This window comes from Stomoxys calcitrans, chromosome 4 (genome assembly GCF_963082655.1).
Source record: "Stomoxys calcitrans chromosome 4, idStoCalc2.1, whole genome shotgun sequence".
Taxonomy (NCBI): Eukaryota; Metazoa; Arthropoda; class Insecta; order Diptera; family Muscidae; genus Stomoxys; species Stomoxys calcitrans.
The window spans coordinates 171005211-171023118 of NC_081555.1; the positions used below are offsets into that span (position 1 = coordinate 171005211).

The 17908-nt window shown below is 38.4% G+C and overlaps 1 protein-coding gene across 1 annotated transcript in view; it reads left to right on the forward strand.

Moving 5' to 3' along the window:
- LOC106084296 (neuronal acetylcholine receptor subunit alpha-7) overlaps positions 1 to 17908 on the forward strand; it is a 791555-nt gene that overhangs the window by 570758 nt on the left and 202889 nt on the right. The gene's annotated exons all lie outside the window — the stretch shown is intronic.

Sequence of the window (17908 nt, forward strand, 5' to 3'; positions counted from 1 at the left end):
CAGTGGCTTTATCTGAATTCCATATGATTTTTGTTGGACCACGAATTCGCTAGGAGAGTTAAATGCCACTCTAAAAAGACTTTATTTCCGCCCGATATTCTCATGATGTCCTATTTGGGAGTGTTTACGGGAATGAGGTGGTCCCCTAGACACTTGGCACTGAAAAAAATATCAGCATCGTGCTCTCAAATACCATTTATTTAAATCCCATATTGCCATTGGTTTAAGTGGAGTATATAGGATAAGGCTTCCCCCAAACACTTGGCCCCAAAATTGGGTTTCAAATTAGTTTTCCAATCTCAAATACCTTTTATTTGAGCCACGTAATGGCATGGTTGGCAAATTTTTACTCTTTGGGGGGTTTTTAGGGAAAGAGCGGTGCCCCAAATACATGGTCCCACAGTTGGATATTCGTATTCAAGTCCCAAATATCTTTATTTGAGTCCCATATCGCGATGGTGAGTAAATAATTGCTGTTTGTGGTCTATTTTTTGGGAAAGGGGTAGACCCCCGGAAAATTGGTCCCAAAAGTGGGTATCAATTTCATATGAGCCCCACATTGACATAGTCCGTAAATATACCCGATTTAGGGGTGTTTTGTGGGGTGGGGTATATATATTTTGGGATGGGCCTGAAAATATATCAGCAATGTACTCTATTCTCATATGTCTACGTATCATTTATTTGAACCCCATATTGCCATTGGCCTCAAAATTGGATATCAAATTCATTTTTTTAATCACATTTAAACTCCTTATTGCAAAAGTCAGCAAATATGTCCGGTTTGGGGTATGGGCCTTAAAAACTATGAATATCGAGCTCCACTGTCTTGAAAACCCAAATTGTCTTGGTGATCAAATATGTCCTATTTGGGGCTTGTTATGGTAGTGGGACGACCCCTAGACAGTTGGTCCCGAATGTTGATATCAGCTCCCAAATACCTTTCATTTGAGACCCATATTTCCATAGTCGGCAAACATGAACGGTTTGGGGGATGGGGCGGCCATCAAAATATATATCAGATTCATGTCCTACTCTAAAACACAGCAAATACTGTCATATCCTATTCTAAAACACAGCAAATTGTCAGCAAATACTTCCTATTTGGATGGTGTTATGGGGATGGGGTGGCCCCATAGAAACTTTTTCTCGATGATTGATATCAGATTCGTGCTTAACTCCCAAAGACCTTTCATTTGAGCCCCATATTGATGTGGTCGTAAATTTGTCCTCTTTGGGTCATATTTTTGAGGAGGGGCGGCCCCCCTTAAACACTTGATCCTACATTTGGATATCAGATTCGTATTCTACACTCAAATATCTTTTATTTTAACCCCATATAGCCAGTAAATAAGTCATGTTTAGGGGGTTTTTTGGGGGAGGAGTGGACCCCCAGAAACTTGGTCCCACATTTGGGTATCAGATTCGTTCTCCACACCCAAAGACCTATCATTTGAGCCCCATATTGCTATGATCGGTAAATTTGTCCTCTTTAGGGGTGTTTTGGTGAAGGGGCGGCCCCCAAACTCTTGGTCCTACATTTGGATATTAGATTAGTATTATACTCTAAAATACCTTTTACTTACTTAAATATATCCGATTTAAAGAAGTTTTGGGGGCTGGGGCGGTACCCCAAATACTTTGTCCCTCAATTCAATATCAGATATGTTTTCTAAACCTTAGAATAATTTTATTATTTCGTAAAAACAACTTTGTTTATTATTCTGAATATTTGTCACATAGGCTTAGTATAATTTTGACAATCTACAAGAAATTCATTTCTGTATAATAAAGTTAGTTTGAATTAGTTTTTATTACGAACACATCTATCCATCCCACAGTTCAAATCGGTCTAAAGCCGCATTGATAGGGCCCAATTATCTCATTGACTTTGGGTTTTAATCTTTCACACAGCACGTTCGAGAGTACCTTGTATGCGATGGGGAAGAGACTTATTCCTCTGTAGTTGGCACATCCCGTCTTGTCTCCCTTCTTGTGCACTGGACATAGTTTGCTGGGGTTCCAATCATCGGTTATGCATTCTTCTAGCCAGATTGCACAGATAAGCTGATGCATACACCATATCAGCGTGTCGCCTCCAGTCTTAAATAGTTCAGCGGGTAACCCGTCTGCTCCTGCTGCCTTGTTGTTCTTTAATCGGGTCACTGCTACTTGGACCTCATTCTGACTAGGTGCTAAACATTCTATACCATCATCAGGGATTGGTTCTGCGGCATCCTCTTCGCCGTCAACGTCGGACCCTAGCAGTTGGGTAAAATGTTCTTTCCATATCCTCAGCATATTATCTGTGTCAGTTAAAAGATTTCCTTCTTTGTTTCTGTAGGAGGATGTGCCTGCACCAAAGCCATCGGTTTGATTTTTAATTCTTTGGTAGATTCTGACTCCTGTACATCTCAATTCGCTCACACTCACGTCTTTCCATATCTTTATTTCTTTCTGCGGAATAGACGTTTCTCCACTCTCCTTTTCTCCCTTCATCTGGCGCCTTACCACTGATTGCAGGGTTACTTTATATGCCACATTATTGGCTTCAGTAGCATCTCGACACTCTTGGTCGTACCATGGGTTTCTTGGAGAAGGCTTTCGGTTCCCAAGTACGGATTTCGCGGCATTTTCCATGGAGTGGGCAATAGTTTGCCACTGCGCCATTATATTGGGTTGCCCAAAAAGTAATTGCGGATTTTTTAAAAGAAAGTAAATGCATTTTTAATAAAACTTAGAATGAACTTTAATCAAATACACTTTTTTTACACTTTTTTTCTAAAGCAAGCTAAAAGTAACAGCTGATAACTGACAGAAGAAAGAATGCAATTACAGAGTCACAATCTGTGAAAAAATTTGTCAACGCCGACTATATGAAAAATCCGCAATTACTTTTTGGGCAAACCAATATCATCGGAACAAGGAGGGCTTTCATCGAGCAGTTGCGTCAGTCGAGTGGAGTATGCCGCTGCCATTTGTTGTATTTGCAGCTTTTCAATGTCCAGCTTCCGTGCAGTGTCAGATCCTACTACCTACAGATCCTACGCCATTGATTTGTAATAGGCCCCCGATATCCAAATCAAATATTTCAATATCTGTGCATATTTAGGTATATTTATATGCCAGGGTCTTAATCCCAAATATGGAGGATCTTTCAGGTTTAGATAAAGAGTTCATTATTTTTGTCCATATTTCATCACTCTCAATGCAATACCCTGTCGCCTTTGTTTTTACCTCTCCACCACACAAATGCAAAAAAAATGAAAACATTTAAACAATTACATTTAAATGATTGTCAAATATGAATGTATGTCGAAATGGTTCAATACTCGTACACACACACACCCAACATTGATGTGCGAAGATTTATTCGTGATTGGTGGCGATTCGGAAGCGCACAACAACAACAACAACAAAAATTCAAGGCAAATAAAACGCAAAACGGAAGAATAATACCAGAAAGCGGTGGCGAAGAGAGCGCATATGGTTAAACATGCAACGTGGAACAATAATCACAGCCAAGAATGCCAATTGGAAATGGTTCAAATATTTATGCGGCCAATGTACAACGGATACGGAAGGAAATAACAAATGTTATACGGTTATGATTGTGGCACTGCTGCAATGGTAACAGACGACAGTGACAATGGCCAGTACAAGAACAACTTCCGCTAGGGGGAAAGAGATACATTATTAAACAAGAGAATGGGAGAAGAGAGAGAGAGAGAGAGAGAATAAGGGAGAGCCTGTACCTAGAGAAAAAAAGCAAAATGCATCAGTTAACGGAAATCCGGCAGCATATCACATGCTTGACGAATGCGTGTAAATAAATGCATGCATGGGAGTGATTGTTATACTTTTTACTCTTGCTGACACTTCCGTTAAATACTGAGTTTTATTGTTGTGATGGATGACAGAGTGATTCAGGTGTAATTTTTGCAATGCTTACTCGTAACATTCACTCTCAACACCCAATCTATCATAACTTAATCAACAGCTATAAAGAGCTTTAGCGACTGCCAAAGTAAAGCTTCCAGTTGGTTAAATTTTTATGGATTTTTAATCAATTTTTATGGATTGTTTTTTTTTTCTCAAACCTAGAAAATGTAAAAAAAAAGTTTCAAACAAATGCATAAATAATGCCTCAACCATTGAAAACATAAAACTTATGGTTAAGTTTACAATTTCCGTTATCTATTTGCATTCAACATTTGGTTTATTCAGCTAGTGAAACTGAAGAGATTAAGGAGCAAAAACTGCGTGAAGAAATTCGAAAAAATAAAGTAAGGAAATATCGTAAAAACCAGTAAGGATATGCAATTTTAAATTCGGCCAAATTTAAATTCCCTTCAATTTTAAATTCGGGCAATATATAAATATATATGTATATGGGAGCTATATCTAAATCTGAACCGAATTTTAAACAGATCGTTTGAAAATTTTTGTTCCTACGCCCATATAAGTGCAAATCCAGCGATAAATATGTTTGGGTGCTACATCCAAATTTGAACCGATTTTGATGAAATCTCGCAAACAGCAACAAGGAAAAAGGCGATAAGTTCAGCTGGGCCGAACTTTGGATACCCACAACCTCGGGTATATATGTAAACCACCTTTCGTCATAAGCCGGTGAAAAATGCATAATTTATGCCCCCTTAGCCGCTTTATCGAAACATGGTCCGATTTGGACCACATTTGACACGGATATTGAGTCGCCTTATAAGTACAAGTTATTTGGTCAATTTTTTAGAACAAAATATTGGTCATTTTGGTAGCCATTTCCAAATAAAAACCGATCTGAACCATATACGACACGGATGTCGAAAAGCCTAACATAAGTCACTGTGTCAAATTTCAGCAAAAACGAATCAAATTTCGTCGAAATCGGCCAATAAATGCACTTTTTATGGGCCCAAGACCATAAATCGAGTGATCGGTCTATATGGCAGCTATATCCAAATCTGGACCGATCTGGTCCAAATTAAAGAAGAATGATAAAGGGCCTAACACAACACACTGTCCACAAATTTCGGGAAAATCGGACAATAAATGCGACTTTTATGGACCCAAAACCTTAAATCGAGAGATCGGTCTATATGGCAGCTATTTCCAAGTCTGAACCGATCTAGGCCAAATTGAAGAAAGTTATCGAAGAGCCTCACGCAACTCACTTTCCCAAATTTCGGCGAAATCGGGCAATAAATGCGCTCTTTATGGGCCCAAGACCTTAAATCGAGAGATTGGTCTATATGGCAGCTATATCCAAATCAAGACCGATCTGAGCCAAATTGAGGAAGGGTGTCCAAGGGCCTAACACAACCCACTGTTCCAAATTTCCGCAAAATCGGATAACAAATGTGGCTTTTACGGGCCAAAGACCCTAAATCGGCGGACCGATCTATATGGCAGCTTTATCCAAATCTAGACCGATCTGTGCCATATTGCAGAAATGTGTCGAGTGGCCTAACGGAACGCACTGTCCTAAATTTCAGCAAAATCGGAAAATAAATGTGGTTTTTATGGACATAAGACCCTAAATCGGCGGACCGGTCTATATGGCAGCTATATCCAAATTTGGACCGATCTAGGCAAAATTGAGGAAAGATCTGGAACCTAACACAACTCACTGCCCCAAATTTCAGCAAAACCGGATAATAAATGTGGATTTTATGGGCCATCGGCTGATCGGTCTATATGGGGGCTATATGGAGATAAAGTCCGATATAGCCCATCTACGAACTTAGACTGCTTATGGACAAAGGAAGAATCTGTGCAAAATTTCAGCTCAATATCTCTAATTTTAAAGACTGTAGCATGATTTCAACAGACAGAAATCAAAAGCCACTTAGGCCCATAAAAGCGACATTTATTATCCGTTTTGCTGAAATTTGGGATAGTGAGTTGTGTTAAGCCATTCGACACCCTTCTTCAATTTGGCCCAGATCGGCCCATATTTAGATATAACTGCCATATAGACCGATCTGTCGTTTAAAGTTTTTGGTCCATTTGACCGGCAGACTGAATAATTTTTCAAAATACAGAGGTGAAGAAATTTAGGAACCTACCGAATGGCGCCCGGAAAGCATAGAGCCTTGAAATTTTGGACACAATCTCGTTAACATTTCAAAGAAATGTCTCTACCCGTTCTGATACGGAATATTTTTTACTACTTTTTTCGATTTTCTACCACTGAGGGCCGGTGTGCGGAGCCATGGGTCCTTCTCAGATCTGCATTATTTTATTGGTTTATCGTAGCTCTTGTTTTAATACCTGTGCTTTAGGTACCAAATCCAACACTATAATTTTCAAGTTCCTTTTTTTATATTCATTAAAAACAAAAATCTTGCCAATACCATTACACCCAAATTTTCATTGAAATTCCAAAATAAATTGGTTTTTCTTGGCAAGCTGGAAAAAAATTAAAAGAAATATTTAATTTTAAAGTAAAATATCATCGAATGTTGATTTTGCAACCCTTGTTAGACATATTCAATATTCCTTTGCCCTACGGCCAAAGGAAAAGTCCAATAAAACTTTTTCTTATTATACGAAAATATGAAACAATTCTTACAACACTTTTCTGATGTATATGAAATACAATACAAAAGGGTATAAACAGATAAAATGCTTACAATTTAACCCAACCAACCTTCCAATGGCCTTATGATCCCAAACAATTTCCCAACCATTGACGACATGACTTTTGTTTCACTGCTCATATTTCTTCAAGGAAAGCCAACAACACTAACACGACTCAATATTTCCTTTGACATCCATTGGTGGTGGTTATTTGTTGTCAACTTTATTCTTCAATTTTGTATATCGTTTCATTTGAAAGGACACCCCAAGGCAAAATACAGCTGCCAAACACCACTATCCCAGTGTTGGTGTCGCTTAATACAAAACAAATACTCCTTAACGAAATAAACGCTTTCTTTACATTACGACACCACTTGGCGCTGGCAAATTGTAACGAAGAAAATGAATTTTTGATTAAAAAACCATAAGAAGCCATTTTATGCCAAAACGTCGAAAAGGAAGCGCCAAAGACATGGAAAAACATTGGAATCAGCAAAAAAAAAAAAGAACACAGGCCAAAGGCAAAGAGTAACACCAAAAGAGTTTAACTCTTATCCGCTTATGAATGCAAAGGATATGGAATAATGCGTAAAGTTGTGAAGGACAGTAAACAAAAATGGCACATACACACTCGCACTTATAACGTTCAAGAAGCAGGGACAAACAGTGTTGCCATATTTTGAGTTTACCTATTGACCTTATTAAAAAAAAATGCATGTCTGTACCGTATAGACTCAAAAACGACTGAACCGATATTTATGAAATTTTCACAGATGGTAGAGTTTAAGCCCCTCCGGTGAAAGGTTCTACATTTTTTATATCCGAAGGGGGGCGACCCTCCCCTTACCCTAATTTTCAAAAAAGGCCAGATCTCGGAGATTGGTGCACCGATTTAGGCAAAATTTTGTATGACACCTCATGGTAACCCAAAAACACGAAATCGGTATGAAATTTTGGGGTCAAATAATATGGGGGGACGCCCCATCCCAAAACCCACCCGAACGGACATGTGCATCGATTGGGACAAAATGGGTATCAAATGAAAGGTATTTAAGAGTAGAGTACGTATTTGGTACACAAATTTCACTCTTAATTTTGGGGGGGGTCCCCCACCCCCAAAAAAGCCCCATGAGACCACTTTTATCGGTTCAAAATGTACCTTAGCATCCATATATTGACATCGCCCAACTTACCCTTATAAAGGTAGGTTATTATATTAGCCTTACATATTTTCTTTAGGTCTGAAACTGGCCGCCATAACCCAACCATAAAAACAAATGGCAACTCTGCCGTTGACACCAAAGAAAATATTGGCAAACACATTTTTTCTTCACTTCCTGATCTTCTTCTTTCCTGCTCCTTTGTCCTTCTTTAACATTGTGGTGGGAAATTATTTGCGTGGTCTTGTCGCAATCCTTTTGGGAAGTTGAAACTATGGAAGGTTAAACAGCGCACACGAGAATGTCATGGATGTCACATAACTTTGCCAACGTTACAATTTTTGCGACATGTTTTCTGAGCAGAGAAGTGTTAAAGTGCTTTTCAAAGCATGCAGTGCGGAACAGCAGGATAATACTTACGAAAACAATTTGTTTTTTCATTTTTGTCGTAACCTGAGGCTAGCATTGTTAACCACATAAAAATTTCTTTAAATTTAAAAATTGTTTAATATGTAAATTATGCATGGAAATCTTTAAGACATCATTCATATCCATAGCTAAAAACAATTAAAGTATGTTAAGTTCGGATGGGTCGAATCTTATACACCTTCAATCATGGATCGCTTTTGTCAAGTTCTTTGATCTCTGTAAAGGCAAACAAAGAATATTGACTAGAAATTACTATGCTATTGAAACTATATCAGGTTATAGACCGATTCGGGGCTTACCAGGTTTGGATGTGGGGGACCATAGTAGAAGACATTGTGCAAAATTTCAGCCAAATCAGATAAGAATTGCGCCCTTTTAAGGCTCAAGAAATAATAGGGAGCTGTAACAGGTAATGGACCGATTCAGGCCATACTTGCCACATATGTTGTCATTGTAGAAGCCATTTCAGCCAAATCGAATAAGAACTACGCTCAAGAAGTATAATATATATTGGGTTGCCCAAAAAGGAATTGCGGATTTTTTAAAAGAAAGTAAATGCATTTTTAATAGAACTTAGAATAAACTTTAATCAAATATACTTTTTTTACACTTTTTTTTTCTAAAGCAAGCTAAAAGTAACAGCTGATAACTGACAGAAGAAAGAATGCAATTACAGAGTCACAAGCTGTGAAAAAATTTGTCAACGTCGACTATATGAAAAATCCGCAATTACTTTTTGGGCAACCCAATATATATATATATGGGAGTGATATCTAAATCTGAACCGATTTGGAGCAAACTTCTCAAATATTGTTATAGTCGTTGAGAAAAGCGTTGTGCAAAATTTTGGCAAGATTGGTCGACAAATGCGCCTGCAGTGGCTCTTGGAGTAAAAATCGGGCAATATACATACATGACAGCTATATCTAAATCTGAACCGATTTCCATGAATTTCACCAGTATTTTTTAAAGTCATAAGAAAATCACTCCCGCCAAATTACGAGAGAATCCGTTAACAAATGAGCACTTCATTGCAATATTTCCCAAAATCGGACGAACATTTATATGGGAGCTATATCTAAATTTGAAACGATTTGGAGCAAACTTCTCTGATATTGTGGTAATCGTCGAGGAAAGCGTTGTGCAAAATTTTGGCAAGATTGGTCGATAAATGCGCTTGCAATGGCTCTAGGAATGAAATCGGGCTATATATATATATATATGAGAGCTATATTTAAATCTGAACCGATTTCCGTGAAATCAACCAGTAATATCGGGAGTCAAGAGAAAATCCTTCCTAACAAATTTCAAGATAATCGCTTAACAAATGACCATTTTATTGCATTATTACTGCAAATCGGACGAACATATAAATGACAGCTGTATCTAAATCTGAACCGATTTTTTCCAATTTCAATAGGCAAAACATGCCTATACCAAATTTGAAGACGATCGGATGAAAATTGTGACCAGTACTTTGTACACAAATTAACATGGACAGACGGATAGACAGGCGGACATAGCATAGCTAAAAAGAGAGATAGACCCATAGATAAGTATGGGTCTATCTCTCTTCCTACTGGGTGTTACAAACAAATTCACTAATTTATAATACCCTATACCACAGTAGTGGTGTAGGGTATAAAATATATATTGTAAAAAAAAATTGAAAATTAACTGCTCGAATTCGACTCCGTATTCGAATTCGAGCAATCTTCCTGGAGTCGGAGTCGAATAAAAATTGCTCGACTGAGCAGCCCTGCTTGTTATAGCACCCATACACACCAAACTACCGATTGAATGTCTTTGAGTCTATAATTTACTTTACTTGCTTCAATTGGCTATGACAGAATATTTGTTCCACTAGCCAAACGTAGAATAGCTTTCCAAGCGCATCGATCTTCTGTGTCTCCCACCACTTGATGTTTCCATCGGGCTTTTGGTCGTCCCAGTTTGCGTGTATCACCAGATTTGCCTTTAAAAGATATCTTTGCTGGAGCCTCTTCATCCATTCTAACAACATGACCTAGCCAACACAGTCGTTGTATTTTGATACGTGTAACTATGCTATAGTCGTCATACAGCAGATACAGCTCGTGATTCATACGACGTCGATACTCTCCATCAATGCAAACTGGTCATAAATTTTACGAAGAATCTTTCTCTCAAACACTCCAAGCACTACCTCATTTAGCTCCATCATTCCCTTACTTACTTTTCTTTAACTGACTATGACAGAACATTTGTTCTACTAGCCGAAGGTAGAATAGCGTTCCATGCGCCTCGATGTTCTGCGCTTATTCTAAAATCTCTGAGACCAAATTTCAAGGTATCTCTCATCTCTTGATCTTTCCATCGGGCTTTTGGTCGTCCCAGTTTGCGTGTACCACCAGGTTCGCCTTCAAAAGACATCTGGAGTCACTTCATTCATTCTAACAACATGATCTAGCCCACACAGCCGTTGCATTTTGATACATGTAACTATGCCTTCGTCGTCATCATAAATTTTACAAAGAATGTTTCTCTCAAACACTCCAAGCACTACCTCAAGAATCTTTCTCTCAAACACACCAAGCGCTGCCTCAAGAATCTTTCTCTCAAACACTGCCTCATCTGCCCATTTCTCGGAGCCATATGGCCCAATTACGTACTTGGCTTTAGGCTTTAATCTTTCACACAGTTCGCTTGAGAGTATCTTATATGCGATGGGGAGGAGACTTATTCCTCTGTATTTGGCACATTTCGCCATGTATCCTTTTTGTGTAAGGAGCATAGTATGCTGCGGTTTCAATCATCGGATATGCGTTCTTCTGAGTCCATAAAAGATGAAATTATAGTAGTATATATCCTAGGTGGTGGGTATCCAAAGTTAAGCCCTGTCCTGCTTAATGCCTTAATTTTTGTCATTCCGTTTGCAAGACATCGAAATATCCATTTCCGACCCTATAAAGTATATATATTCTTGATCAGCGTAAAAATCAAAGACGATATAAACATGTCCGTCCGTCTGTCTATTGAAATCAAACTACAGTCTTTAAAAATAGAAATATTGAGCTGAAACTTTGCACAGATTCTTCTTTTGTTCATAAGCAGGTTAAGTTCGAAGATGGGTTATATCGGACTATATCTTGATATAGCCCCCATATAGACCGATCCTCCGATTTAGGGTCTTAGGCCAATAAAAGCCACATTTATTATCCGATTTTACTGAAATTTTGGACTGTGAGTTGCGTTAGGCCCTTCGACATCCTTTGTCAATTTGGCTCAGATCGGTTCAGATTTTGATATAGCTGCCATATAGACCGATCCTTCGATTTAGGGTCTTGGGCCCATAAAAGCCACATTTATTATCCGATTTTGCTGAAATTTGGTACAGCGAGTTGCGCTAGGCCCTTCGACATCCTTCGTCAATTTGGCTCAGATCGATTCAGATTTGGATATAGCTGCCATATAGACCGATCCTCCGATTGAGGGTCTTAGGCCCGTAAAAGCCACATTTATTATCCAATTTCACTGAAATTTGGGAAAGTGAGTTGTGTTATACCCTTCGTCAATTTGGCTCAGATCGGTTCAGATTTGAATATATCTGCCATATAGACCGATCCTCCGATTTAGACTCTTAGGCCCATAAAAGCCACATTTTTTATCCGATTTAGCTGAAATTTAGGACAGTGAGTTGTGTTAAACTCTTCGACATCATTCGTCAATTTGGCTCAGATCGGTTCAGATTTGGATATAGCTACCATATAGACTGATCCTCCGATTTAAGGTCTTAGGCCAATAAAAGTCATATTTATTGTTTGATTTAGCTGAAAATTGGGACAGTGAGTTGTCTTGGGCCCTTCGACATCCTTTGTCAATTTTGGTCGGATCGGTTCAGATTTCGATATAGCGGCCATATAGACCGATCCTCCGATTTAGGGTCTTGGGCCCATAAAAGCCACATTTATTATCCGATTTTGCTGAAATTTGGTACAGTGAGTAGCGCTAGGCCCTTCGACATCCTTTGGCAATTTGGCTCAGATCGGTCCAGATTTGGATATAGCTGCCATATATACCGATCCGCCGATTTAGGGTCTTAGGCCCATAAAAGCCACATTTATTATCCGATTTCGCTGAAATTTGAGACAGTAAGTTTTATTAGGCCCTTCGACATCATTCGTTAAATTGTCCCGGATCGGTTTAGATTTGGTTATAGCTGCCATATAGACCGATCCTCCGATTTAAGTCCTTGGGCCCATAAAAGCCACATTTATTACCCGATTTTGCTGAAATTTGCTACAGTGAGTTGTGTTATACTCTTCGTCAGCCTTCGTCAATTTGGCTCAGATCGGTTCAGATTGTGATATATCTGCCATATAGACCGATCTTCCGATTTAGGGTCTTAAGCCCACAAAAGCCACATTTATTATCCGATTTCGGTGAAATTTGGGACAGTGAGTGGTCTTAGGCCCTTTGACATATTTCTTCAATTTGGCCTTGATCGGATCAGATTTGGATATAGCTGCCATGTAGACCAATCTCTCGATTTAAGGTTTTGGGCCCACAAAAGGCGCATTTACTATTTGATGTCGCCGAAATTTGGGACAGTGAGTTAAGTTAAGCCCCTTGACATATTTCTGCATTATTGCACAAATCGGTCCAAATTTGGATATAGCTGCCATATAGACCGATCTCTCGCTTTTAGGTTTTGGGGCCATAAAAGGCGCATTTATTGTCCGATTTTGCCGAAATTTGGGACGGAGAGTTAAGTTAAGCCCCCCCACATATTTCTGCAGTTTGGTCTAGATCGATCAAGATTTGCATATAGCTGCCATATAGACCAATATCTCGATTTTAAGTCTTGGCCCCAAAAAAGGCTCATTTATAACCCAATTTAACTAAAAATGGCATCCATGTTGTATATGGTTCAGATCGGTTTATTTTTTGATACTTGACTTGACTAGTATTTGATCCAAATTGGATCATATTTCGATATAACTGCTATGGGACATAAGGTATGTTTACATATATACCCGAGGTGGTGGGTGTAGAACGCCGTTTAGCTTGTTCTTTTTGTTATTTAATTTTCGAAATTATAATTTCCCTTCCTTCAGAGTCAAGCATTGAACTTTTTTCCATATATTTGGCTGTTTATATGTGCTAAGTTTCACAAACTTTTACAACTTCTAATCATTATAAATTTTAGCAAAATATAGAAAAAAACAACCCTCTAGAGTATAAATAAGAGGCTAAGCATTTCAATAAACTCATGAAGTACAGATATTATGAAAAAAGTTAGCAAAAAGGCGTTGCTTTCAAATTCCAATAAACTTTGAGATACAATTTTCAACACCACACCTACTTGTAAGAGCCGTCACCAACAACAACAACACCATCATCATCATAATCATCTTCATTATCTTTATTATCACCATTGTTGCAGAAAACTTCTAATTGGAAATTTGCAACAACTTTTGAGTTTCACATGAAATGCCATACAAGCTCGCTAATATGCTTACACTGATCTGGGCAACAACACATGAGACAAGGTGCCGGGTGACTCCATGGTTGTTAAATAAAACCCGTTGTAACCAAAACCAAAGTAGTGACACAAGGACTAACAATGAACACCATCTAATTAGTGCTGCTATTCATATGTAACTGTGTGAGTGTCATTTCCAAGTGTTTGAGTTTAAACGAAGTTCAGGCAAAACACACCCACAAAAATATGATATTCTCTCTCATGCACCCCCTCCCCCCTACAGACAAACACATGCCATAAATTCATGAAATATGACTTTTGTGGTTGGTTGGCTGAACATTGAAACTTCCTCACCTTCATAGCCTGGTGCTGGACGTGAATATGAATGCAAGCCGGCACTCATGTACACAGGATAAGGAAAACATTTTGCATATTCAGGACATGTTAACGAACACCAAAGCCACCGCAACAGCAGATGAGATCACTGAGAACAGCGTCAACCTGCTTCTTTTTCTAATAAAACGGTTTCTCAAAAATGAAAAAAAAAAACGACATTAAAGTCGTAAATATTGAGATGAGCATAAAAACTGTAACTTTGCCACCTACACACAACAGCAGCAGTAAGGAAGCACCACATCAAAAACAACTAAAACCAGTAATGTAATGCTGAAGAGAAAGCTTTCAGTATTGCTGCATGCAGCTGCTGCTGTGCAAATCGAAACTAAAAGACACCCTTAAGGCTTCAAAAGAGCTGAACTGGCGGAAAGCCTTGAAATATGGTTACGCACGTTCTAAGCTTCTATTTTTGCATTTGATACTTTGGCACGAAAAGTAGAGAGAATAACAACAACAAGCACAACTTGGGCAATAGCAATAAGTGCATCAACAAAGGATAACACGTAACTTGTTTAAATAAACTGCAACCGAATATTGTTATACACCCTCTACTTCTCGCTCGCTCTCACTCTTTCTACTTCTCTGCTACTCCTGAAGTAGAAACCTAAGTTTATTTAAAGGAAGAGAAAACATTTATTTTGAATGCATTATGGTAATTTAAATAAATATTCTAGAAATATGGTTATGGTTATGTGTTTAGAAGTTTCCTTCTTCTAAAGAAGTTGATACACATTTGGGGAAAATTTGACAAGCACTGATATGAAAGTGGCACAAAATTTTCCGTTTTAATATGTTAACGGTTTCCTCAGGCAATCTTTGGAGTTAAGAAGAAATGTATTAAAATTTATTTGTCGTATCAAAAACAAGTAGGAAGGCACTAATACTTGGCTGGGTTGAACTTTGTGTAGTCCCTATCATGGATTTAAATAAAATATTTATAACAAGTAAAAAGGCGTTAAGTTCGGCCGGGCCGAACTTTGGATACCCGCCACCTCGGGTATATATGTAAACCACCTTTCATCAAAATTCGGTGAAAATTTCATAACTTATACTCATATACCTCATACCGATCTGAACTATATACGACACGGATGTCGAACATAAGTCACTGTGTCAAATTTCAGTGAAATCGGATTATAAATGCGCCTTTTATGGGGCCAAGACTTTAAATCGAGATATCGGTCTATATGGCAGCTATACCCAAATCTGGACCGATTTGGGCCAACTTGCATAAACATGTCGAAAAGCCTAACACAAAGCACTGTCCCAAATTTCGGCGAAATCGGACAATAAATGCCTCTTTTATGGGTCCTAAACCTTAAATCGTGAGTTCGGTCTATATGGCAGCTATATCACAATCTGAACCGATCTGGGTGAATTTAACAAAGGATGTCGAAGGGCCTAACACAACTCACTGCCCCAAATTTCAGCGAAATCGGATAAAAAATGTGGCTTATATAGGCCTAAGACCCTAAATCGGCGGATCGGTCTATATGGGGGCTATATCAAGATATAGTCCGATATAGATGGGCATCTTCGAACTTAACCTGCTTATGGACAAAAAAAGACTCTGTGCAAAATTTCAGCTCAATATCTCTATTTTTAAAGACTATAGCGTGATTTCAACAGACAGACGGACGGACATGTCTAGATCGTCTTAGATTTTTACGCTGATAAAGAATATATATACTTTATAGGGTCGGAAATGGATATTTCGATGTGTTGCGAACGGAATGACAAAATGAATATAGCCACCCCCATCCTTCGGTGGTGGGTATAAAAATCCAGTAAAGAAAGGCAAAAGGGGCCGACTATAAAATACCCTACACCACCCTGAATGCCTACTTCTTTCAATACATGGAACCTATTTTGAAAAATCTATTCAGACTTTAATTGTACATACCTGTTGAAATATTAAATAGAACCTTGTAAATTTTTCTTTAACGATAGGACCTAAATTGAGGCTACTACAGCCTTAAAGGGCCATATCGGATGAAAGATATATGTCGGAGCTACATCCAAACCTGGACCGACTTTGATGAAATTTTGCATACGTATTGGGACGTTGAAAAAAAAATGTCTAGTGCTAAATTTTGTAAAGATCGGAAAAACCTGAGGTTTCTACACCCTTAAATGGCCATATGGGAGCTATATCGACCGATTTTGACAAAATTTTGCACACACATGATGACATCGAAAAAACACCTCACGCTAAATCTTTTACAGATCGGAGCAAAACTGTGGATTCTGCAAGCATTAAAGGCCATATCGGATGAAAGATATATTTGGGAGGTATATATAAATCTGGTCAGATTTTGACGAAATTTTGCACACGTATCGAAAAGTCAAAAGAAATACCTCTTGCTTAATTCCACACAGATCGGCTGTAGAAGCCAAATTGTGGCTTCTACAGCCTTAAAAGGCCATATCGGATCATAAATATATATGGGAGCTATATCTTAATCAGAACCATTTTTGACGAAATTTTGTACACACATGAGGACGTTGTGTAGAACACCTCACACGAAATTTTGTACAGATCGGACCAAAATTGTGGCTTCTACAGCCTTAAAAGCCCATATCGGATCAAAGATATATATGGGAGCTTTACCTAAATCTGAACCGATTTTTATGAAATTGTGCACATATATGAGTACGTCGAATAAAACACCTCATGTCAAATTTTGTAGAGATCGCATCAAAACTGTGGCTTCAACAGGCTTAAAAGGCCATAACGGTTGAAAGATATATATGGGAGCTATATATAAATTTGAACCGATTTTTCCTAAATAAATAGCGTTAATCCCTGGACCAAAAAGAGAACTTGTGCAAAATTTCAGGAAAATCGGACAACAAATGCGACCGGTACCTTGATCTCAAAAATGAATCGACAGACAGACGGAAGTGATTCTAAGCCGATCGGTATAACTATCAATGGATCTAGCTCTTCTCCCTCTTAGCGTTGCAAACAAATGCACAAAGTTATTATATTCCGTACCACAGTTGAGGTGTAGGGTATAAAAAAAACGCATTGAGTTCGGGCGGACCGAACTTTGGATACGGTGAAAAATGCAGCAGGTATGATCCATAGTAGCTATATGTGAATATAGTCCGATCTCAACCATATTCAGGAAGGCTGTGAAAGGGCTAACACAAATCGCTATACTAAATTCATCGGTTTAAAAAAATTCACCTTTTCTAGGCCTAAGTACTTAAATCGAGAGATCGGTATATATGACTGACATATCCAAATAAAGCACGATCTTGACCATACCCTATATGAATGGCTATGAGCCTAACAGAACTCATTGTGCTCGTTTTCAGCGAAATCGGTAAATAAATTCACCTCATATAGACCTAAAACCTTGGCGTGATCTCCTATACTTCGATCTGATTTTGTATGCCAAATTCGAAATCTTTTCTCGATTACCTTTCATTTAATTCCCATATTGAAATGAACGCCCAATATGTCTGTTCGGGAGAGTTTTGGGGTTGGGGTGGCCCGATGGACACTTAGACCCAAATTTAAATACCATATTCGTTTTCTATCCTCCAATACCTTTCATTTGATAACTATAATGTCCCGATGGGTCCACTTTTGATTTTGGGTTGTGTCCCTCTTCCGATACAGAAATATTATATAGCCTTTGTTTCCTTCCAGCTTATTGTGTAGGTTGACAATAAGCGAAAATTTCGAGAAAATCGGTTCTGCCGTTTTTCAGTCAATACGAAACAATCAAACCGAATGCCATATATCCCTGATTGGCTAATGTACCCATTTTGGGCGTTTTTGTGCGGGTGGGATGACCCTCTTTACTTCGACATGAATTTGTATGCCAGATTCGTTATATACTTCCGCATACTTTTCATTTGATAC